The sequence below is a fragment of the Mytilus californianus genome, unplaced genomic scaffold, assembly GCF_021869535.1.
Source record: "Mytilus californianus isolate M0D057914Y unplaced genomic scaffold, xbMytCali1.0.p SCAF_7, whole genome shotgun sequence".
Classification (NCBI taxonomy): domain Eukaryota; kingdom Metazoa; phylum Mollusca; class Bivalvia; order Mytilida; family Mytilidae; genus Mytilus; species Mytilus californianus.
In genome coordinates, this window is record NW_026262723.1 from 7,835,782 (window position 1) to 7,861,521 (window position 25,740).

General features: G+C 33.2%; 1 protein-coding gene and 2 long non-coding RNA genes across 8 annotated transcripts in view; 1 reads left to right on the plus strand and 2 right to left on the minus strand.

Moving 5' to 3' along the window:
* The window catches only part of LOC127709004 (uncharacterized), a 149,825-nt gene that overhangs the window by 108,007 nt on the left and 16,078 nt on the right, over window positions 1-25,740 (plus strand). The gene's annotated exons all lie outside the window — the stretch shown is intronic.
* LOC127708985 (coadhesin-like) overlaps window positions 1-25,740 on the minus strand; it is a 152,936-nt gene that overhangs the window by 24,836 nt on the left and 102,360 nt on the right. The window lies entirely within an intron of this gene.
* On the minus strand, window positions 1,226-22,423 carry LOC127709005 (uncharacterized). The gene is made up of 3 exons (XR_007985464.1): window positions 22,392-22,423; window positions 2,420-2,601; window positions 1,226-1,297 (listed from the first exon to the last, which is right to left on the minus strand). It is a non-coding gene; the product is annotated as an uncharacterized LOC127709005 (long non-coding RNA).

Sequence of the window (25,740 nt, forward strand, 5' to 3'; positions counted from 1 at the left end):
CTGGGTTATAATAAAAATATATAAGGAGATTGGTTATGAATTCCGATGAGACAACTATCCATTGGAGAGAAAATGACGTGGATGTTAGCAACTATAGGTAACCGTACGTCATTTAACAAGGAACAACACTCATATCGTCCAGTAAGCTTTATAAGCACACGACGTGACAAAATGTAAAAACGTTCAAACGAGAAATCGAATGGCCTGATTAATAATAACACAATGAACAAAAAACAAATATGACGACAGCAACCAAACAAAACCACTAATTTACATGTTACCTGACTTCAGACAGGCCCTTACAGAAATGCAGCGGGGTTGAAACATGTTTGCGTTCATCTTTCCCCCTAACCTGGGACAATGGTGTAACAGCGCAAAATAAGAACAAACTGTAAAAATAAGGCGACGCCAAAAATTTAAGTATCGACAAGATATATGGCCGTAAGTGTAAATAAGTTTACTTTATACAAAGTTAATTGGAGGATAAGTCTGCATTTTAATACCAGACATCGGAATTCGTCTGCTTTTAAATTATTTCAACCAGTTGAAGGGCTGATCTGAACAGTCAAGAAAACAGATGAAGTAAATCAAATTATGCGATAGCAGTCAAGACGTCAGCTCAAGTCAAATTAGATATGTAATACTTCCAGATGTATTTTCCAGAATAACTAAAAATTTAACTTTAACCCAAAATTATGCATACCTTCGGAAAGAACTAGCTCTGTCCTCTTTTGACATTTTATATCGGTTATTCCTCCATTCATTACAATTTTGAGTTCAGGGATTTTACACAAAATTCAAAGAGAAAATTATTTATCAATATATGCATTGATGCAGAATTTTGTTTACTTTTATTGTTAGTGGTTTCTAAAGGTCCGATACTTCTACTGTTATACTGTTAACAACATCTAAAGGTCCGATACTTCTACTGTTATACTGTTAACAACATCTAAAGGTCCGATACTTCTACTGTTATACTGTTAACAACATCTAAAGGTCCGATACTTCTACTGTTATACTGTTAACAACATCTAAAAGTCCAATATTTCTACTGTTATACTATTAACAACAGCCAAACAGTTTAGTGTCTCCGTTCACACATGAAATATAAATAGGACATTGTATTTAACTCCATCAAAACTGTGAAACGTCGTCTATTTTGGCTATACTTGGAATTTCAATTCCCCAAATTATTTCTTTAAAAAGCTAGACAACATGTACTTACAACGTTTGTAAGGATGACAATCCATCCAGAGAACCATTTTCTAGAGAGGAGATTTTGTTAAGACTGAGATCTCTACAAATTAAACAAGGTACTATAAATACTCTTATTATACTGTCACATATTTGATAAAAACTTCATAAGAATAGACGCGGAAAGCGGAAGAATCATTAATGGCTATCTTGATTTAATGACATAGTTACGTTATTTTCATGCTTAAACTACAGTTAAACATTTGAATTGCCTGATTAGTTCATTGACCAATTGATACATCTGAATGTGGACTGTTAGGCCCTGACGGTATCATGAGATGAGTTCTGTTCATTGCTTCCATGCTGTCATGAACAATACAGATAATTTTAAGATTTTCAAGTAGAAAACAATTTAAAAATTTGGAATGCATCTCCCTCAAGGAAAGCTAAGAATTCTTGTACATTTTTTTATCTGTATTTGGAAGTTGTCGATTACATCATTTGTTAAACTCTTTTCTAAGGTTTTGGGTTTCCAAACTATTTGGCATAAGGTATCCACGAAGAAACTTTCGTTGACGAAGTGGTCATCTGATGCAATGAAAATGATTGCGCTCCATGTTCGTAGCAGCTGCAGAGGACGACTCAACCACACTTATGTATTGAGGTTGGCGGATGTAGATAAAAATGGATTTCTAGACCTATATTGATATAAAACGTTTGTCATACAATTATCCAGTATAATTGTTTTTACAGTAACTTATCTCAATCCGGTACCCTCAACCAGGAAATTGAAAACATTTAAAAGATTTTTTAGCGAAGCAAATTTTGATCTTATGTCTTTTGCTGTGATGTTTGATACAGTATATTGTGTAAATGAAGAATTAAAAAATATGCATGTCATGAAAAGATGAAAAAAAGATAGGATTGCTGAATTTTTTACGAATTCAGACTACTTTTAATAAAAATTCGCTAAAATATACAAAATCAGTGTTTTAAATGACGAAAGACAAAACAAGGAATGAAATATCTCGATAATTTAGATAAGATATCTATTTTTTGCTATTTTCATGCAATCGCTTTATTGCATGGTAATTCATCGCCATGCTATTGCAAAATCTGCGGCGGTCGACTGATTGTTAATAAATAATGTCTCATTGACGAGTACCCATTCATCGGCTTTTTTTTTGTCCAAATTTAATTGATAGAAGCAAAATTGAAAACTTACAAAGATATTGTGTCTATAGGAATTCCTTGAGGTATCACATCTAATCTTTTGTTTCGACACGATATTTCAGTCGTCGAACAAAAACATACATCACAAACTGTAACCTGAGCATCATGTAGAGAAAACATTGAAAGACTAACAGCTGTGATGAACAGGATGCTATTCATTTTGTCTAGATATTACTACAAATATAAAAAAAATAATAATAAAGGATACCAGGCTTATAACATAGTATGCAAGACGAAGTTGATCTTTATTTGGGATAAAATATGATAAATGCATGATATCCAATTACATTTACCAACACTGTAGTGTAAATTTATTTATATTTAAAAACTATTTTGAAACTAAGGTGAAAGCTATCATTAATAGTTATAGTATCACTAACGGAAGCCACACCACACGTAGAGAATGATCTGCTTATCCTTCCATAGCTCCTGAATTCACCACCAGTTTTTGGTGGGCTTCGTCTTGCTCAGTCTTTAGTTTTCAATGGTGTGTTTTGTATATATATATGCTGTTGTATGTCTTTTGGTCTTATTTCTTTTTTTGCAATGGCCTTGTCAGTTTATTTTCGACTAATGAGTTTGAGTGTCCTGTTGGTATCTTTCGCCTCACTCACTTTTGTTGATGGGTTGAAGGAAGAATACATTTTAACACCTCTGAAAGAAAAACCTCCGTTACTTCACAAATACAGAATTTTGCACTTCAACTGCACTTCACTTCTCTTAAAACAGAAAATAATGTTAGACGGGATAAGTTTGTTTTGCTCGCTTGATTGACGTCTGTGTTTGAAGTCTATTATTTTTTTGATAATACATTAAACTTTTATTCTGAAAATTTCGTCGATCTGATCATAAATTCTTCGACAAAATGCATGAATATATATGTGACATAATGAGACATCTAAAAACAATCAGCCAATGTCAATGTCATAAAATAATTTGATATCACCTTTAATTTGGTTTTAAAGAAGAAAAATCGTATAGAACACTGCAAACTGCCTTTATATGCTTGACTGACACTGCTGCTGTACATTTCCTAGAATACTAAGACTGGCCTGTACCACCTGTTATGATTGCTATTACTAAAGTTAATGGAAAAATGATGAAATAACATGATTGATTGATTGGTGTATTGTAGGTGTTTTACGCCACTTTCAGCAATCTTGGCAATTTTATTGAAGTATATTAAACATGTTCATCTTTTTTTGTTAAATTCGAAGGATCAAATGACTTGTAATTATTTGAATTTGTGTTTCGTTTTAAACAAAGGGTTGATAATTTGTTGAAAATTAATCCGTCATTAGTCATTTGAATACAGATTTGATAAAATCATTTCATCTATTTTCAAATGAATGCAAATTAATTAATTTCTTTTAGATTTTTACAGTCAACGTCGTGTTCATAACGCATGTCCGTATTTTAATGCTTTTCAGTAAGAAGTGATATCTCTGTTCTATTGATTTGTGATCAGGATAAAATCGGTATTCTTCCATATATTTGAATAAAACATTTCTAGCTTAATTGAATTCAGTTAAAAGTACAATAACTAAACTTAGGGCTATTTGTCCTTTGATTAATTGAAGGGAAATGTATATTTCGGTGTTGAAGCATCACTGAACAGGCATTATTTGTCGAAATATTAGTATCAACTTTGATATCGTAAAATGTTATTTCAATAGTTTCGAGTTAAATCATTAACTAAACTGTCCCTACCAAATATTAATGTTTTAGATTTTAGTATGCAAATAAAAGGTTTGCATGATCATCACAAAATAATAAATACATTCGATCGATCCTATTTATCATGTGTTCAAAGAAAAGCTATTTTATGTGGAAATTTAAGGGCATTTAGAAGTATTTGTCACTTTAATTTTTGTCAAAGCACAACATATATGTGCGGTCCTATGACCTATGTCAAGATAACATAAAAAGCAGACTTGTCCTAGGACTCTTTTTCATGACAATGAAAAAGAGAACTTTAAACAGGGTCGATACTGTAGTTATCTTAGGGATAAGTTAACTTTGAAACCATTGATGCACATAATTTAATTTCGACCCTGATACAGCTGATCGAACCAACTCTACTTCAAAGTAAACTTTAAATCTGGTCCGCACCAAGATTTATAAAACTTAAGATCAGGAGAATTTGGCATCGATTGGTGAAATATTACAAAATGTCCTTGTTTTCCCATATAAACATTTAAAAAAATATTCTGATGTTCTTTAAAAAAAGATAGAAAAATATATTGCATGTATTGGTTGCACTGTTAAAAAGACAAACCAGCTTACTGTCAGAAGCAGATCTGTCCTCATGAACGATCAAACGCAGACCTGTCGTTAGAACTGGTAAAGGGCAGATCCGTCAACAGATCTAGGGGCAGGTATCTCGAAAGGACTGTAGCTGTCCTAGAAAAGCAAACATAAGTCTGGTCTGCCACAGATAAAGTCAGCTTGATTGTCTACTCGAAAAATAATCCGTTTACGTAGATAGCATTCGAAATGTCTGCTAAATTTGTTTTACAGGTTATGATCACTCCCATCTGTGCATTTTCAGTCTCAGGTGATAAATATACTCATGCCTTTGACTTATGCAATCCGGCAATAAAGCTATTGCTTAAGTTCCGAGACAGTTCGGCTGTATAGAATGCATGAATATGAAGTTACATCCGGTTATAATGTGGACTTTTAATCCAAAACACCAATACAGAGAGTGCTTTTAATTCATTTGTTTAAATCCACGGAAAGATACATTTGATATCTTCACCCGGCCACAGTATTTTGAAGAAAAAAATCCACAAAGTGGGAAATAATCCTACAGAAAGAGAAAGTCGTGTTAACCTTTTTATATTCAGCCGTGTTTTCGTTTGCTGCATTCTGCCTAAAAAGTATAAAACGATGTGCATCATCTCAGCTTCTAATTTCGTTATTTATTATGTTTCTATTAAAAATTGTTGAAATAATACCATTCACAATCCACATTTTTAGAAGAACAAGTGACTTATCATCGAGTTTAAGTTCAAGATAGAGTTTGAGTTGAGTTCGAGCTGAAGGTCGATTTAAAGTTCGACTGATGCTTCGAGCTGTTTTCTATTACACTTCCAATCACATTTTGATATGAGCTTTGATTTCAAGTCACAATTCGAGTGTGAGTTCGAGTTAGAATTCGAGTTATAAATCGAGTTACTCAATTGGTAATAGTATCACAAATAATAAAGTTTTAATCGCATATCTATGTCATTTTAAAAACAAAAGGAAGAGAAGGGACCTGCCAAAATTACAAAAAATTGGTACGAAAAATACAAATTTTCGCGACACGTTTATATTATTATTTGTAAACATATTGTTAACACTTGATTCTTCATTAGTATCCTCGTGTATTGTATTTTCGACCTACTAACACATTTCTCCGAATTCCCCTTTTATCTGGTTGAACCCAGACATGCCTAATATTTTGGGAGTCACTAGTATACATGTGCATAAAATAATTGTATCTGAAATATATTTCGATCTTAAATATTTTTTTTTATTTGAGTTCATTAGATCGATGTCACCTTTGTGTTTTTGACCTATCTAATAAACGGGTCCAAAGTCGGAAATGACATGTCGTACAAATCCGGAATTGATTATAATTTGATGCCAATGTATATATCAAATTATTTAAAGTGCAAGAGGGGATCAAACTTATGACTTAAGGAATTAAATGGTAACATATACAACTATGAGATATGAAATATTATTTTGATATCTTTATTTGACTATTTATACACTTTTCACATATCACTCTTTTATACTTTAGACATGGAAGTCCATGGCATGGACAATAAAAAATACTATGACGCCTAAGAACATTCACATTTCAACAAAATCTCAGATGGGTCCAGTGGTCACATTGAGGATACATACATTTACCCCACTGAGCAAAAACAAGAGACACACACTGTCTCAATGCTTCTGGGAAACGTTTCTTACATACACAACATGGTGACTCATCAGTATCTTCAACACTGCATGTGTCATCAAATGAGTCATCATCTGAAATAACCAGTTTCTGTAAACCAGAAGTACCAGGTTTTGGTGACATATTTTTTTGCTTTAGCAACAACTTTAACTTCTTTTGCTTTCTTAGGTTTAGTAACCTTAACCATGTTAACATTGTTTTCCACACATGCTTTAGTTTTTTTACATTTACTTGTATTATTTACACTCTTTGGTTTCTTTTTGTTAATAACTTGTGTACTCTTTGGCTTTTTACAATGTGCTACAATATCAGCCATAACATCATCCGCAGTTATAGCTTTACCAGAGGTAATATTTGACAAATACTTCCTCTTTTTTGCTTGTTTTTTTACAATACCAACATTTTTCTCACACTGTTTGAAAAAAACAGCTGGACTCTTCTGTATTTCGTTATTCGTCGAGATGTCTGTCTCATCGTCGTCAGGCAATGGATCTGCCTCATCAATCAATGTGATGTTTCCAGTGACAGGTAAGTCAAGTCCAGTGTCAGGTAAGTCAAGTCCAGTGTCAGGTAAGTCAAGTCTAGTGTCAGGTAAGTCAAGTCTAGTGTCAGGTAAGTCAAGTCCAGCGTCAGGTAAGTCAAGTCCAGTGTCAGGTAAGACATGTCCAGCGTCACTGTCAACAGATGGAGAATTCTCACTGTCATGGTTAGTTTGTTTGTTTTGTACAGCGTTGTCAGGGTCAACTGTGTCTGTCGTAAATAAAGTTGACGGAAGCAATGTGATGGCAGGCACACAGTTTTTTCCAATGGATATATTCCTGTTTTTTCAAAGGAAGTTTTTAAGTTATGTGGCGACAAAGCCTTCACATATGCATCTGTAGCAAGTTAACCAATATTGTACCTATTGATTGGTTCTCTATGTTCACGTAAATATTTATGACAGGAATTATCTAAAATTCTGCTGAGGGGCCCAAAGCAGCCAACATCTAATGGTTGTAGAATGTGACTGCAGTGGGCTGGCAAAACTAAAATTATAAAATTGTGAGCCTTTGCCCATTCAATTACACTTAAAGCTACATGTGATTTGTGGCCATCATAAATCAGTAGAACAGGCTGGTCATCAGTTAATCCTTGGGCATATTTTATAAAATGTTCACCAAGATATTTATAAAAAATTTCAGTGTTTGACCAGCCTGATCCACTAACACTACCTGATGTACCATTTGTACAATCTTCAATAAGACCATTATTCATTCTAGCACCTGCAAATATAAGATATGGGGGTATTTGGGTGCCTAATGCATTTCCTGCCCCTATTACCGTAACCGTTGGGGATCTCTCTGAAGTAATACCAGGAGGGTTAGAATCTTTTGCACCAACAACATTTGGTGGCTTATGCTGAAAATGTACCCCTTTTTCATCAATATTGTATATGCATTGAGGTTTATCAATAAGGTTATATTTTACAAGAATTGTTTCTAGTTCCTGAAAATAGCTATTAATATTTTCTTGTGATGCAGATTTTGCCCTTGATATGGCTAAACCCCTGGAATTGATGGTTTTAAGCTCTGGCCATCTAGACATGAATGAGTAGAACCAATTCAGGGTAAATGGTTTGGTTTTCTCTCTCAGCTCCATGTACACGTCATTATCTGTGGCCAAGTCAACAACTTCAGATTTTGTGTATCTGCAATAATAATAATAATAACAATAATAATAATAATAATAATACTAATAACAATAATAGTAATAGTAATAGCAATAAATATTATTACAGTAATAAATATTATTATAATAATATTTGGAAGAAAAAAGTATGTACATGCATCTGACACAAATTATTTAAATAAATATGAAAATTAATTGAATCCAAAAATATATTTTTCAATGAAAAACATTGAAGCTGTTAGCATTTAAAAAAGAATTAATAAATTGAAACTCCTGATATATTTGCATTTATTTCCCCTCTTTTTAAATTTCAACTAACCCGTAACCAAAATTTGCCATCATTTTTATGTGGTCAACCAGTCTTGCTTCTTGCTCTATATCCAATGTTGGGGCAGGGCCAGACTTCACTACATCTACACCAACCCTTCCAGAAACTATATCAAGGAGGGTTGACTTTGGCACTCCATATACTTTGGAAGCCTTGTAAACAGTCATGTTTTTATTGAAGACTTTAGTCAAGGCATTGTGAAGTGAGGTTGGGGAGTATTGTCTGTAATCTTTCCTAACAGACTGTTGTTTCTGTAATTCAAAATTAATTAATATTTTATTTTTCAGTAAAAAACTGAAAGGAGCATGCAATTTTCCGGATTGAAAATAACTTTTAAGTTTGACGACTAACCACATGACAGTCACGTGACTTAATGACCTGGATGTAAACTTCTTGTGCAAAAAATCTTTAGGCATATTTATAGAATATTTATTTATTTTTAATAGATTCTTTTGGAGGGTAGAAAAAGTATTAGTGAAAGGGTACAAAAATGTGGTATCAAATAGGAAAACAAATACTTACTTGTAATAACTTTACTTGGAACATCTTCGCCACACGTGGAATTATTTGTTATTGTTACTAAGTATGGCAGCCGATTATGACGTCACGCGGGCACGCGAAGCATACGGGAAGTGAAAGTAGGATTAGGTCGAAAACGTAAGACGGTCGAAAACACAATACGAGACGATATATATAAAAAATAGATGATATTTCAATTTAGCTCGATGTGTGTCAGAAATTTCAATTTATCAGAATAAAAGGGCAGAAAAAGAAATTTGTTAAAATATCATATTTCCAACAACCATGCATGCTGAGTTTATATTCTCGTTGTTTTGTGCAGTCTTCCAAGTTCATCAAAAACAAATTATCTCAGATAGTAACTTGATTGTGGTTTGACTAAAATAACATTCGTGATACAACAGTTTATACTTTTCCTGAAGTTTTCATACAGTCAAATACTCCTTTAAAAATGATTTTTTTCTCTTCCAAAAATCAATTATATTAAGTCCATAATGTTTTAGGTTTAACTATGTAATCATCTATATGATAAGAAAAATAAAATTCAAAATTATTCGCTTTGTAAACTAAAAATCATTTGTATACATTTTTGTGTATTTCTTTATTGTTTTGTTAACCCAAATACAACAATAGAGACGTATTGTGGTGTTCGGTTAGGTTTTCAATCCGTTTATTCGTCAATCTGTCCGTTCATTCGTCCAATCGTCGGCAATCCTGTATCAATTAAAGATTTGGTTTTAGGTAGTTTACCATAAAGTTGTGTGCTGAAATCAAATCTAAATCTATTGTTGGCGTTCGTGTTGCTCAGTCTATAGTTTTCTATGTTGTGTTTTGTGTACTGTTGTTTGTCTTTGTTTCGTTGTTTGCCTTGGTGGCTAAAGGTATCAAAGGGATATCTAAACTCATAGGTCGAAAACAAACTGACAATGTCAGGGCAAAAAACAAAAAAACGACCAAAAGGAAAGAAACAATACACAAAACACAGCATAGAAAATTCAAGACCAAGCAAGACAAACCCCACCAAAAACCGGGGGTGATCTCAGGCGCCTACCTCAGAAGGATAATCAGATTCTGCTTCCCATGTGACACTCGTCGTTCTACTCATGTAAATACAAACCCAGTAGTAAGTTTAATTCGGTAGGTCACATAAGAGGAAATCAAGCATGGATTTTGGTTACAACAATTGGAACATATCCGTCCATATTATTCTAGAACGATCTACCAACTCCTGATGGCGTCCGTAAATATTTCGTAGAGATGATTTCAACTTTGCCACTTGGAACTTGTAAAGTTGTATTCAAATCTTGTTGAAATGTTAATTATAAACATGAATAGATAGCTGAACTAACACACATCTGAGATTGTAATCATGTTAACTATTTAATCCTTTGTATCCTAAGCCCCCTGTTCGAAATCAAGACCAGAGAGCTACTTTGGTTATCTTCATTATGGACTGTTTTATACTAGAACAGATTTGGACCCATGCCAATAAAAAATTGAAAACAACACGTTTAATAATTTCATGCGTCCGATGCGCTTTTCTGGATTTACCTTCACCAGGAACGCTCAAAGCCAAACAATTGAAATCCGAGGGATGTATAAGTACCGAAACAGTTGAAGAGCTATATGACAAAAATACCTAAAACAAATAGCCAAATCCATCTAAGGTCAAATTTGTCTGAGGGAGTTGAAACCTTAGTTTCTTTATAATTTCAAAATTTATAAACGAGTAATTTTAGAAAAGTTTGTTATAAATCATGTCAGTACCGAAGTACTGACTACTATGCTGATGATACCCTCGGGGACTGATAGTCCACCAGCAGAGGTATCGACCCAGTGATGTAAAAAAAAATGAAAACAACACGTTTAATAATTTCATGCGTCCGAAGCGCTTTTCTTGAATTAAGATATCAGTTTATAAATTTCGTACGTCCGAGGCGCCTTTCTGAATACACTTCATCAAATTTGGACAGTTCTATCATAGAACTGCTCCTGACAGTTTCACTTTAGAAAAGAACTAGTTTGAAACAATTATACTATAGAACTGATGCTAACACTTCTATCCATGAACTGATCTGACAATTCTACCCTTGAACTGATATTTCTAGTCTAGGTTTTGTTTAGTACAGTTATACATGTATAAAAGATTCCGTGAAAGTTTTAAATGTGGATCATACTTTTTCTATAATTTCGTTTTGTTTGGAATTCTTTTTAACTTTGAGTATTAAATGAGAATAACACTTTATACATTTCGTGCGTCCGTAGCCCTTTTCTGCATTCAACTTCATCATAAACACCTTCAAGTAAACATTTGAAAGCCGGTGTGTTTGATTACGTCGGTTTCTAAATTATTCCTAGTTGTAACAGATCATTTTAGTGCAACATCTGAGCTAATGATACCTTGGGGACTAACAGCTCGCCAGCAGACCTAGGGCTAGGAAACGCAATTTTCACTTTATAAGTTTCATGCGCCTTTCTAGATTTCTCTTTTCGAGGAACGCTCAAACAATAACATTTAGTACTGATTAAATAAAATAACATTCGAGTCTCTTATTTCAAACTTGAAATTCAACTCGAACTCTTACTTTGAATTTGACTCGAGCTTGAAGTTTAGGTCAAATGTAAATTGAAAAACAACTCGAACCTTGGTTCTTATTCGAATCTAATGCATGACTCGAACTCCAACTTCAACTGGAACTCGAATATAAACTTTAACTCTACATCGGTGGTCAGCAAAATCCGTTTTGACATATTTGATTCGTTTGCATAACAAAATATCAGTGTCCTACTCTTTTGTTTTATATTTTAATGCATTTTCTACTCGTAAACTTATTTAATTTTCTTTGATATATTGTCAAGTTAAAAATAGGTACTTTTAGGATGTAATGCATGAGCATGTAATATAGAAAGAAAATTCGGCAAACCGTTCACTGACACCTACTTCAATGTCTGACAAAAACTTTAACGAAATATTACAACATCACTTTTGGATCTTGGAAATAACAAAATTGAAAAAATTGTATGTTATATGTGGCTTGTACTCATAATGTTTTGTAGCATTCCCTTCCACGAAAGATTTTGTCAGTGTTTCATTACAGATTCAAAATGTTGTCATGACAACCAATCAGACAATAATTTAATGTAGGATTAAAGCCCTAAAATATATCAAATTGTACTTATTAGTTATAAAAAACAAGTTATGCTTACAAAATTTCAGGACACTCAAAGTGAATCAAAAGTTCTGAGAAAGATTAATTTTTGTTGCATTATTGTGTAATGGAATGATTAGAAATATCTATTAGTTTCAGGTAAAAAAATTGTCCGTTTCTATGTTATGTAGGAAGTATGGGTTAAAACTACTAAAGTTGATTTTGCTAAATTGAATTAAAACACAATTTAATATGTATTACTTTCCTGGTATGATTACTTATTGGTCTATATCATATCGATACTTATATATCAAAATTGCACTAGGTCATGCTTTTCCCGAGCGGTTAATGACGTCTTTATACTAAAATAAATTCGATCGAATGTATACTGATTGATCTTTACATCTGATTTATTTGTTAGTGTCGTTGTGAGTTTTCACTATTGTGTTCAGTAACTGCTAATCGCTGTCGTTTTGTTAGTTGCTCTAGTGTTTCGCATTATCCAGATCAGTCAAGCCCTTTCCAACTGACTTTTATAATTTGTATAGACATGATAGATGTTACACTGTTACCCTGGTCAAGTGAAAGGTTTCATGTATGCGAAATCTGTAAATTAGTGGTTTCTGCATGTACTTTAAGACCTATTTTTTTATTTAAGCATACTTCCGTTATCTGGTTTAATTGTATGAATTGTTTACATTTTATCATGACTAGAATGGTTCAAGTTGTCTTTAATATATATATATCTCCATATTAAATATATATATATATATCCATATCGACATGTCATTGTCTGAAGAACGGTATGCAGTGTCTCTCAGATAGGCATTCTGGCATGTCTATATATATAGACTGTCCAACTTGTCTCCACAGACGGCCCAAGTTGTCTTGTACTCGGACCTGACGAAGTTTCGTTTAACAGCGGGAGGTTTGGCTAGCCATTAAACCAGGTTCAACCCACCATTTTTTCTTAAAATGTCCTGTACCAAGTCAGGAATATGGCAGTAGTTCGTTTCTATGTATGCTGGCGTTTGTTTTTGTTGCACTTCAGTGTTCCTGTTGTTCTTTGTTTTCCTCTTATAGTTGATGTATTTCCCTCGGTTTTAGTTTGTAACCCGGATTTGTTTTCCCTCAATCGATTTGTGACTTTTGAACACCGGTATACTACTGTTGCCTTTATTTAAGATTTTGTGAAAGTTTCCATAAAAGCGTTTTAAGTGGCAAGATATATTTGTTTTCCCGAAATAGCACCAAAAGTGCACTGAATATGATGGTTTTACGCATTATACCACGAGCTTGCATGAACAAAACGTTCCTATATAATTTGAATAGAATTGAGGTTAAATGAGAATGTTGATGATAATTATCAAAAGATTTTAACTCGGTAGTATTTAGAAGGGGTAAAACTATTTGCAAGCAACGAAAACAGCGTAATAGAGTAAGCAAGTGCTTCTCGTTCTTAAGTAATGATTCTTTTCATAATATAAGGATTTGTTATGATATCAGGTGAATAAAATTACCAGTTTGACAGCGCGTCATCTTTACAAAAGTTTCTTTTTCCTGACAAAATCAAAACGTATGGGTGGTTCGGATTTGGGGGGGATTCTAATGATGAACAAATCTGCCTGGAGTGTTTGAGTGATGTATCATTTCGAGATTTTTTTCAATATTTCTAGGTGATTTTTTAACGTTTCGAGCACGAGTGAATGTCTTATGCTAATGAGCTAGTTCTTACTTCATTTATACGCAAATACTCATGTGTCAATTTCGAACCAAACTTGTTTGTATGTGAGTTTTTGAAAAGAGTTATTTTGTGGTTGGATTTTTTTTTTTGGTATGGTATTTATTTTTCAAAATGTATTTCTGAATTTATTGACCGATAAATTTCTTCATACATTTAAAGCTTTATGATAATTTACAGTTTAATGAAGCATGCATTTCTTATTTACTCTCATTTTCAGTTTTGAAAAAAAAAACACGAACCTCGCAGAGGACATCTATTGTATTGCCATGTATTTAAGAAATAAATGCTTATTTTTTTAATTTTCTTGACATGTTAAGGTGTTGACCGAAGCACATTTTGTTAAAAATGGATTACCACTTTTCTTAGAGATGGCCGATGGCTATCCCCGGGCACAGCAGCTTTATTCACTTCTTAAACATGTCAGCTATGATATAGAAGTCAAGAATGCTCAAAATGGCGTTAAAAATCAACAATCAATCAATCAATCAAGAAAATGCCTGTACCAAGTCAGGAATATGACAGTTGTTATCCATTCGTTTGATGTGTTTGAGCTTTTGATTTTGCCATTTGATTAGGGACTTACCTTTTTGAATTTTCCTCGGAGTTCAGTATTTTTGTGATTTTACTTTTTTCATATAAAATTGGGAGTATCCACAGTATGTAAATCTTTACTATAATAATTGTTGTTATTTTTTTTTCAAGATTTACTTTTTAGATTTTTTTCCATAAAGAAAAAATTATAACAGTATTGAAAACAATCTTCAATATGATTTGCACAATGAAAATCAAATAGAATCCTTAAAATTTGACAATAAGTACTGCTAGATAGAACAAAAATATTTTCAAAAATCATTAATACCAAATGTCAAAATGATAATGAAAAATAAACACAAAGATATAACATAGGGAATAAAACCACTAATTCATAGCCCAATTGTTTGCCATGTTAAATTCTGCAATATCAAGCATTCATAGCTACGATGTATTAATTTTAAATAATTCAAGCTTTCATTTGATACCAAAATTACTCCAATATTTTACGTAATTACAAAGTAACAGCTATGCATACGGAATATTATGTTTAATGTATGAACTACTTTCTTGAGTATTCTTGACCAGGCCCTGAATAAATAGTTCTGTACTATAAGAAAATCACAGACGAAAATTCTTATTTAGACAGCCACATTAAACGCGGCAGTGATTCATAACAGTACAGGCATAATCCACAATAAAAATGACATAATAGGAAGCGTTCATCAGTATACCAATCACATGGCAGTATATATTTATTCCAAAAGGACTTTAGCTTAAAAACACAAATGCTTTAATTATTTCTGTATAATTTTAGTGATTTTGTTGGTCATGTTGTTTTGCTAGTGTTATATCTGAAAAGTAAATCGTAGCGATAACAATAGATAAAGTTTCTTCCAGACATATCGAAATATCAGTTTATTAAAGAAGATTTGGTGTAAACAGAAATGAGACAGTAACAAAACGACAAAAATATTTTTTCAACAGACAACTGTCTATAAAGGCAACAGTAGTATACCGCTGTTCAATGGTCATAACTCGATTTAGCAAAAACAAATCCGGGTAACAAACTAAAACTAAAACCGAGGGAAACACATTAACTACTAAGTATAAGAGGAAAACAACGGAACAACAGAAACACTGAACTACAACAAATTCAAACGCCAACATATATAGAAAAGGACTGTCAGATAACAACTGCCATATTCCTGACTTGGTACAGGACATTTTAAGAACAAATGGTGGGTTGAACCTAGTTTTATGGCTAGCCAAACCTCCCGCTAATATGGCAATGTTAAAAATACCGCTGAAAAGACAACACTACGTTTCAGTTACAGTACAAACAAACGCAAGAACAATCAGCACAGAGAAATACATAAATAAATAATATAATATTACATTACAACATGTAAAGCACAGAATAACGAAGGCCATATACAATATCTTAAACTCTAAATCTTCCCGAATCAAAACAAATAAGATATGCAGAGATTGAATTCAACAGCTATTTATTATGTTCATGGAATGGAATAGTGATACAAACATGTAGCGGGGTTAAACTGCGTGTAGTATTTCTATACCTCATCCCTCCGCCCCTTTGTTTTATCTCAAAACAATCGTTTCATCAAACAGGGAAAGATCTTGGTCCAATTTTCCTTGAAATAATTTCACCCTAAGCAATCATATTCTTTAGTAAAATCCTATTCATGACATATTCCTGTGAGTTCTTTAATTTTCTTACAATATAATGGTGTCATGCATATGCAACTAAATTATCCTGCTTAAAAATATCTCAAAACTGCAATTCTCATAGCTTTAAAAACAACCTTTAATTTAAATTATTTCTCAAACGCGAAATTCAATTTTACTAATCTTTAGGCAAGATATAATATATCGAAGTTAAAAATAATCCCATTTTAATTCAAAGCTTTAATCTGTACCGAATTGAATTTATGTCAACTGAAATCGAACTCACAACCTCAGTGTTGACTGACTAGTGATTACAGTAGTTGAACTATTTAGACCACTCGTCCACCGCGGTCCCTCCTTTAAAGGAAAATTTAAGTCCAAAGTAAGCTTTGCTATTACTTTATCTGAAAACTGTCAGTTTTCTAAAATTGAGGGCGTCATAAAGTGATGACGTCATGTCCCCTTATGCGTATCTTTCCACGACGTGGTAAAAGATCCAAAAAATCAAGGTTTCCGAGTTTTGATTGGATCAAACAAAATCAAGTTTTTAAAAAAATAAAAAGAGTATTTTTATCAAGATAATAGCAGTTTGCCGTATTTACGCAATGCTTCCGTTTCAAACAATGCGGAAAAAGCCATTGTAAATGCTGTAAAGTCGCCAAGACTGAAAACTATTTCACCAGCACAGTAACAAAGCAGCGATATAACATATATGTAACATCTAATTGTAAAGCGGAAAATAGTATTTAAATTCTTACTTGTGGAACTTGCAAGATGCAATATGTTGGCGAAACAGAAACTAAATTCATCATCAGACTTAATAATCACCGGTCATTTTATACCAAAGGAAGAAACTGCCCAATCACGAGAACCTCGTAAGAACAGGACTTTTGAAAATATCACCTTTCAAATAATAGAGGTAAACCATAATTTGGACACTCAAAGTAGAAAACAGAGAGAGAGAGGTTTTGGATGCACCAGCTACGTACTGTTGAACCTGATGAACTGAATGAGAGGGGTGAAAAACAGTTTTATAAAAAATCAAAGGAATAAATCTTGAACTTCATAGTATTTAACTAACATAATTATTTGTTTTGAATCTGTTAATCGTAATGTACAATAAGCTGCAAAAATATATCTAAAGGATATGTACGATAAGCTACAAAAATTTCTTAACAGCATCCGATTTGACCTGGATGGCTGCACGCGCCTGATGAAGCTAATTTGTTTAGCGAAATATTGCGTGAATATATAAAATATAACAACTGTTTTTATAACACTCATTAACGTGTCTAAAATACATTCTTAGTCATTTATTTATATATATATATATATATATAATTCGTCTCAAATTTAGCCCAACAATGTTCTTCCCTCAGCGAGATTCGAACCCTTGTATCTGTGACATCATGGCAACGTCTAAACTTGTGACAACTTTATGACAGACAATCTCCATCGAATAACACGTGGTGATACAGGGCTGACCACATATATATATTATAATTCGTCTCAAATTTGGCTCAACAATGTTAGATCATCTACTTGCCACTATAGATCATGTACTGTATTACAACCCTAGATAAAGCTGAAAAGGCATTACATCGACCACCGAAAGCTACATTTTATGTAACCTAGGTGGTGGAGTGGTCTATGGCGCTGGACACAGAGCAGGCGGTGTTGCCACGATGTAACAGACGCAAGGGTTCGAATCCCGCTTAGGGAAGAACCAAGATCTAACATTGTTGGACTAAATTTGAGACGAATTATATATATATGGTGTTAGCCCTGTATAACCACGTGTTATCCGATGAAGATTGTCTGTCATAAAGTTGTCACATGTTTAGACGTGTATGATAAAATTAAAAATTTGATGTGGCGGCATGGTAATTAACATTATCATCCTTTACGACAGACAAAATAGCTGATCTGAAAGGTACACCATCTACTTGCCACTATACATCATGTACTGTGATACAACCCAAGATAAAGCCGACGAGGAAAGGCATTACATCGACCACCGAAAGCTATATTTTTATGTAGCCTAGGTGGTCGAGTGGTCTAGGGCGCTGGACACGGTGCAGGCGGTGTTGCCACGATGTCACAGACGCAAGGGTTCGAATCCCGCTGAGGGAAGATAAAAAATTGGCTAACGCAAATTTGAAGATCTAACATTGTTCGGTTAAATTTGAGACGAATTATATAAGTATATGGTGTTAGCCCTGTATAACCACGTGTTATCCGATGAAGATTATCTGTCATAAAGTTGTCACATGTTTAGACGTGTATATATTATATTTATAATAACAACAAGTCTAAATTGAAAACAACGTTCAAACCTATGATTGCGTTGGATAAAAACCGCAATTTTTATACGTGTGCATGTAAAACAAATTTCTTGATAGAGGGGTCTAAATACAGCACAATATAATATATATATAAAATGCCTGAATAATAGCCAACGATAAATCTTACGGGGCGATGAATCATATAATTATGATACAGTTCACTACAAAATATAATATATAAAAAGCAAGTCTAAAAGGGTACAACATCACCAAAAAAAAAAAAAAAAAAATCATGAACAAATGTTAAATATTTCGGATAACTAATATCCCTCATCAGTAAGATGTCAAATGGTTCTTATCTTGACATGTGGTAGTCACACTGTAATAGTAATCTTGATCGTTATACAAATTATCACGATTCAATACGCTGGTAAATTTTTTCAATATTGATGTTTAGGAGGAGGAATAAATTCCTTAAAAATGTAAGAGTCCTGTACTGAAGCCTGAGTTACTGGAAACTAGTGATGGTAGGGACTCATTCTATGTTTTTTTATTAATGCCCTCTGGGGAAACTGTCCTTAACTTCCTTATCCAAAAACTTTCCCGAGCAAGTCTATATAATTATATAAACATAGCGTCCATAGACTTAAAACCCTCTGAATCACGTGATCGTGAAAACCAATGAAAAAAGAAGAACTTTACCAGATTTTGTTCATTAAGTAAAAATGAAGTGTTCGAAACATAACATACATAAGTAGGACTTTGTCCCTCTTTTTGTCTGTAAAATTGAAAAAGGGATGTTATTAGTAAAACCATACTTATGTGGTAAAACATGAATAAACAAGACCTGTTTAATTATCTATCTTGCAGCTGGGAAACTTGCTTAACTGTTTGGCAACTGCATTTCAGATGATATTTTGGAATTTTTATCTTAGTATATACCAATTGCCGGAGTTATCAAATTATACAGTACGAAACCCCTTAAAACATGAAAAATCACGAGATAAATTGACCAAAAAGCTATGTGTTTACCATAAACCAGTCATAATAAACATGTTCAATTGATTTCAATCTAAAATAATGCAAAAATTGAAACTTCAGGTTATTACTGAAAAATTGGTAGAGTAAATGTTATTTAGTTTTAACATAAAGTTGATTTAATTTGATTACTAACAACAAATATGTCCAAGTTGGAAATTAACAGGAATGATTTATAAAATAAGAATTTCAAGTTTTTCAGTAATACCGGTACCTGTAGGAATAAAATCACTTATTCATGGCGTCATACTTTTATGTGCATAAAAGAACACACCGGTACCCAAAAAGTTTAGTTGTACAAAAAGCAGATACTTCCGATCTGAGAAACAAGCAAAATGTACCCTCCTTTTTCAATTTCAAATAATTGTTCTACAGTGATACCAAGTCTTAAGGCTTTCATTTGATACTAAATTAAATTTAAATATGTTACTACTATAATAAGAACTATTATGTTTAAAGTTCTGTGTGGATGCAGTAGAATGTGTCCCCGTGCTTGTGGTGTATGCCCTTTTATTTTGCAATTATGGGTTGTTTGCCTGTGAGAGAGCTTTCACATGTTTATTATATCTTTGTTCTTAATTGTTTATTCAATATTAATATTATGGTGTTTGGATGTATAAATACTCATCCACGCTTGCTGTTTTTATTATTGCCCCCTGCTATGGTTTTCCTTAGATTTATTATAATCTCTGTTTTTGCCCAGTGTTTGTTAATATATGTCTGTTGTGTAATACTTAAGTCTTTGCATCGGGCATTTTATAACAGTTTTTGTAAGAGTTCTTTTACTGCTTTGCCTATTACTTGTATGGAGAGTTGTCATTGGCACTCATACCACATCTTCTTATTTCTATGTACTGCTTTCTTGGTATACTTTTTGACTGGATGAATACAACAAGGCAATTAAAGACGATATACCTGATTTTGAAAGGCACATGAAAAAACGTGGTCTATATGCATAATCTACAACAAAGGGGCATAATAGGAAATGTCAATCAGTACACCAATCACTTACCAGTAAAGATTTATTATCAGACCAAAATAAAATACGAATGGTTTTAACTATTTCTGTGTAATGTCATTATGGCACCCTCAACGGACTTGGGTGACATATTGTTATTCTACGTTTCTTTTTCGTCTTCTTATTATTTTTCTTCCACTTTTTTTGTCCAGCTTATATCTCGGAATTGTACAAACTAATGTTAATGGAACTATACCATAATGTTAACCAGCATGTGCAGATTTGCAATCGGGGTATGGCATTTCCAAGATGGCAACCGTTATCATGGAAACAACAAAAATGTCAAAAATTTCAAAATGCTCCAAACTTAATGAATCTTTACTACAATGTTAATTGGCATGTGTAGATACGCTGTTTGACTTTGGAATTTTTAAAAATGGCTGCCGTTACCCTGGGAATGGGGGTACGAGGGTGCCATTCGTTATTGCTAGCAATTACAAATCTAGTTGTTTTTGTTTTGCTAGTGTTATTACTGAAAAGGTGATTATAGCTACTGCAATAGATATAACTAGAAAATACCCGCGAAATATACGTTGGTTCATAATTTGAAGATATATAGTTTTGGTATAAGGCGATATTAAAATCTTAAATCTTTTTGAAGCGTGTCACAGACGAAATACCACCACTCAATATGACACTCAAAAGAAAAGTCTTCCCGACAGAAACTATTGGCGTTTGTGATCTAATCATAGCTAAAAATGTTATACATTAATATATGAACGGGGGTGGTTCACATTCCAGCCACTCTTCGGTACCCGTTTATAACCGAACACTGAAGTAATCCACCCAACATTTTCATGTTGAATTGATGCGGTTCCCCGGAAGGAAAAGCTCTTGACGTGTAAAAATCTGTTGTTAAATTGCTTAGAGCGTCAAGGGAATGTGTATCACATGGTGTTTCAGTGTAAGGTCAATATTTACCGTATCTGCTACGAAATAAAATTTAATTTTGCCGGGCAGACGTGCAATGACGGAAATGATGACGGCACGTAAATTTCAGAGCCGAACGTCGTGAAGGACGGTCGATCCGAACTGGCTTTATTTTCCCGATTTTAACCCCCAAATACCCCCCAAAAGATCTTGAAATGAACACATAATAAACTACGCTGGACATTACCCCTTTGTGGTATAAAACAATATTCGTGGATTTTATGTGAAAGAAGAAAACGCGACACCCAATTTCAACTCTATTCATTTAGTAATATAAATTACACACAGACTTTTTGAAATATGTGTTAAATGAGATGTGGGAAAACGCAAGTGAGATAGGAACCCAATGACAAGAAATAGCAAAATCATCCACAGGGCAAAATGCATTCTTTAGATATTAACAGCTGTCTATATACAATAAGTAAATTTAACAGAAATAATCAAACATCTGCAATCCACTTCCAGTACTCAAAATAATAAAGAAATCCAGAAGCGGAAACGAAAACTACTTTATAGGTTCCTGACATAGAACAAGCAGACAAAAATGTGGCGGGATTAAACTACATGTTTTATCGCAACCCTCCACCTTTGTACCCTCAAACAGATCACGGTATTTAACAGAAAAGAGGAAGGATTAATTTTCCTCGATATATTTTAAAACAAAGCTATCCTATTCTTTACTAAAACCCACGTCATGACAAGGTCGCGTGAGTTCTTAAAGTTTCTTACAATATCAGTTTGTAATTAAGACAGAAACACCAACTCTTGAAGCATAAAGATGTCTCCAAACTGCTACTTTTGTACCTCGAACTCTTTTTCTAGCACGAGTCCTAATTCGATCTATAGATAGTTTTTTGAACTACATTTTTTAGTTTTACAATGTTGAGTGTACGCATGCAAGTTTTCATGTTTAACATTTGTACTTTTTAACAAAATAATATCAAAAATTTTAAACTCAAATCCGTTTTCAGGTTTCAAATTCTTAATCTTTAGCCAAGATTTTAAATTCTAAAATTTAAAACAATCATCAAATTCTTTTCATTTGATAATCTTCATGAAAATAACAACCCTCAAACATAAAATAATTGAATAATTGTAGTATTGCCCTACCTTCACAATCTAGCAGATATAGCGACAATGCATTAACTAGAAGTAACGATCCCTTTTCGTTGCAAGCTAAAGCAACAGACTGTGAAAAGAAAAAAAAATCGACAGCTTTAAGATCGACGTCAATTTTCTTCCTTACAATATTTTATCTTAACAGATATAAAAGATAAAGATTTTAAATTAATATTTCAAATGCATTCTATTTGATAAGGAGATATGCATATTTTGTTTTCCCTATTGCATCATCAGAGGGGAACAAGATTTTTTTTGGTAATGTAAACAAATCTTTGTTGTTCTTAATTCTCTTGTTTAAAGAAAATTATAAGAATTATAAGCCGTAAAATAGGATTCATATAGGGTTTGCTTTTCGCAATTTAAATCATTAATCAGTAAAATATAAATGACCTTGCCATATGCACGTCAACACGATGTCTCGTATGGGTGTAGAGTGTAAACAATCAACACTGTTTACTTTGTGCGATATTAATTAAATATTTGGAACTACAACTAAGGGGTTTATCATACATGTTGTGTGAAATGATGATGAACGGGGATAATGATGTTTGGTGCATTTATACGACCAAAGTTTGACCCCATTTCTTAAAGCAACAGTGGGCGAAGAGGGATAAGACATTAAGGGGTCAATTACAAACCATATATCGAAGACAAACAGCATGTTTGAATAAAAATGCGGAAAAGATAAACTAGTCAATAAAAAACACATAAGAATCAAAATATTGAACAACACGATCGCAGCGTTCACATAGAACAAGGGGGAACTGAAGTCTTCCGGAAGGGTAAGAAGTACTTGCGCCACCCGTTGCATTTTGTGGGTAGTTAAAATTCGGTTTTGTCACAATTTGTGAAAAGAGCCAAGTGTGTGTGTGTGTGTGTGTGTGGGGGGGGGGGGGGGGGGGGAGGGAACGGGATTATAGTTACGACAATTAGAACATATCCATCGTCATCTGTGAAAAGATATATTCCATAACGGTCAACCAACTCGTGATGGCGTCCGTAAAATTGACGAAGGGATGATTTCAACTTCACTTGGAACTCTTGATTTAATAGCTTCCTTGTGAGCAGCAACCCTCTATCAAGGAAAGCATGATAGGAAATACAAGCTCTGGAATATCGTATCAACTGGGAGGTATATACTCTGTATGAAGGCGCTGCTGGAATGTTGCTACATAAAAATGGAAAAGTCACAATAGGAAAGCTGAAATCATCTCTTTTGTCGTAAAGTTTTATTTTCAACCAACCCTCATTGTCAATATCTAGATGTAAGTCAACATATGAGGCAGAATTAACTGTATATGTTGTATAAATAAGGTAAGTAGATAGAACATCCAAATATTTCACTTCGAATACCAATTGCCGTACAAGTTTTCAATGTTCAAGATGTTCGTTTTCTCGTTTGAATTGTTTTACATTAATTATTTTGGGTTTTTTTATAGCTGACTATGCGGTATGAGTTTCGCTCATTGTTGAAGGCCGTACGGTTACATATAGTTGTTAACTTCTATGTCATTTGGGGTCTGGTGGAGAGTTATCTCATTCGCAATCATACTACATTTTCTTATTCTTATCCTTAAAGAAAAAAAAAATATTCTTCGTCTTGAAATGCATTGCATATTATTTAAATTACACGGATATTCATTATGTTTTTTCAACAACAAAAATTACGAAACGCATGGACACATTTTGCTGTTGAGTACACATACCATGCATTATGTAAAAGTTTAAATCACGTTTGTATTTCACAATGTTTACAAGTAATTAATACACCTGTCTATTTTTACTGTAATAGTCACATATCATAGTTACACATGTTAAAAGATCGACCTCCGACTTTTGTCGCTGTACGGTTTGTTGTCTGTTTATCAACCTATGTCTCAAACTCTTGTACTGGTCGTTGTGCATGAAAAACATTGTTGATTTTTTGGGCATTTTTTGTGTCCGGAATAATATTTTCATATTCGCCTTAATGAGATATTAGTTTCAGTCCACTTCAAAACAGTTCATCCCAGTTATTTCTGTCGTCACACTTTTCTTATGACGCAAGCTCTTTGTTTATTTTTGTCCAATTAAAATAACTTCATTTAAAAGGTTTCCATATGGCTTGTCGATGTCAATTACAAAAAGAGTCTCGCAAAACATAAAAAGACATTAAAAGGAAGTACCAGCAATCTTCTCTTGCATTGTTTATGGTCATGTTTTTGCGTCTATATATAAACATTGATGCAACACATTAGAGACATTCATGCAAAGAGGGTTTTTAGTTGGCCTTGTGGAAAAGCATTTGCTTTTAGATCAACCCTACAATACCATATAAGTCTGCTGGCAAAGATGTGTTTAGTTTTATATACATATTTATTTATACTTTGTTATTGCATTTTTTATGATTTGTTATTCTTTAAATCTTCCTTATAACAGATTTCAAACTGGTTTGAAAATTTGAATGTATTTCAGACTTAGGATATACATAAATCAGTGTAAACAAGATCATCTCAAACGTAAAAATATTCTTTTCGAGCACTACCATTCAAACAATCATCTAGCATTCCATCAATTGCAAAAGATATATTTAATACTATTCATTTCGATTCCTCAACAAACATGTGGTAGAATTTTCGACTTATCTATCAATAATCCAAAACAAACAGCATAGGTTCTTATTATTGCTGTTTTATTAACGAACGGTACAGTGTCATTCGAACGAACAAAACTATTTGACGTACGATACAGACTATTTTGTAGAGGAAATCATCATATTTATAATGAAATGTGTATGCGGGATTTATTTTTGAAGGAAGATAGGCTTACTGTACGTGTATCAGTTGTAAAATTATTTATAGTTTTTAATATGTATTTTCGAAAGATTTTTTTCTTTTTTTGGGGGGAGGGGGGGATTTAAGACCTTTGTGTACGTGCGTATATTAAAAAGTAAATATAAACACGGTGCGGGACAAATTCGCCATTTCAAAATTGGCAAATCTGACTTTGTTGTTTTACAAGATAACAAAAATATTTTTTTGGCCAAGCGATAGATAATTAAGAGAAATGAATTTTCCCATATGTCCCAACATGTACAACTAAGTACATTTCCCATGGGAAATTTAAGAATTTGCAGTTCGTTATGCTACAATTGTAACCTTTAATTCAAATATTTTAACATTTGTGTCGAGGAACATATACAAGTGACATGAATATTTGCATTGCTATGTTCTAGACTAAAAAAGTGAGCGTATGTTGGCAATATATAAATAACACATAGCTGAGAGGGTGATTGAGCAGAATGTTACCACGAGAAAAAACATTGTCAACTGAGGCGAAGCCAAGGTTGACAATGTCT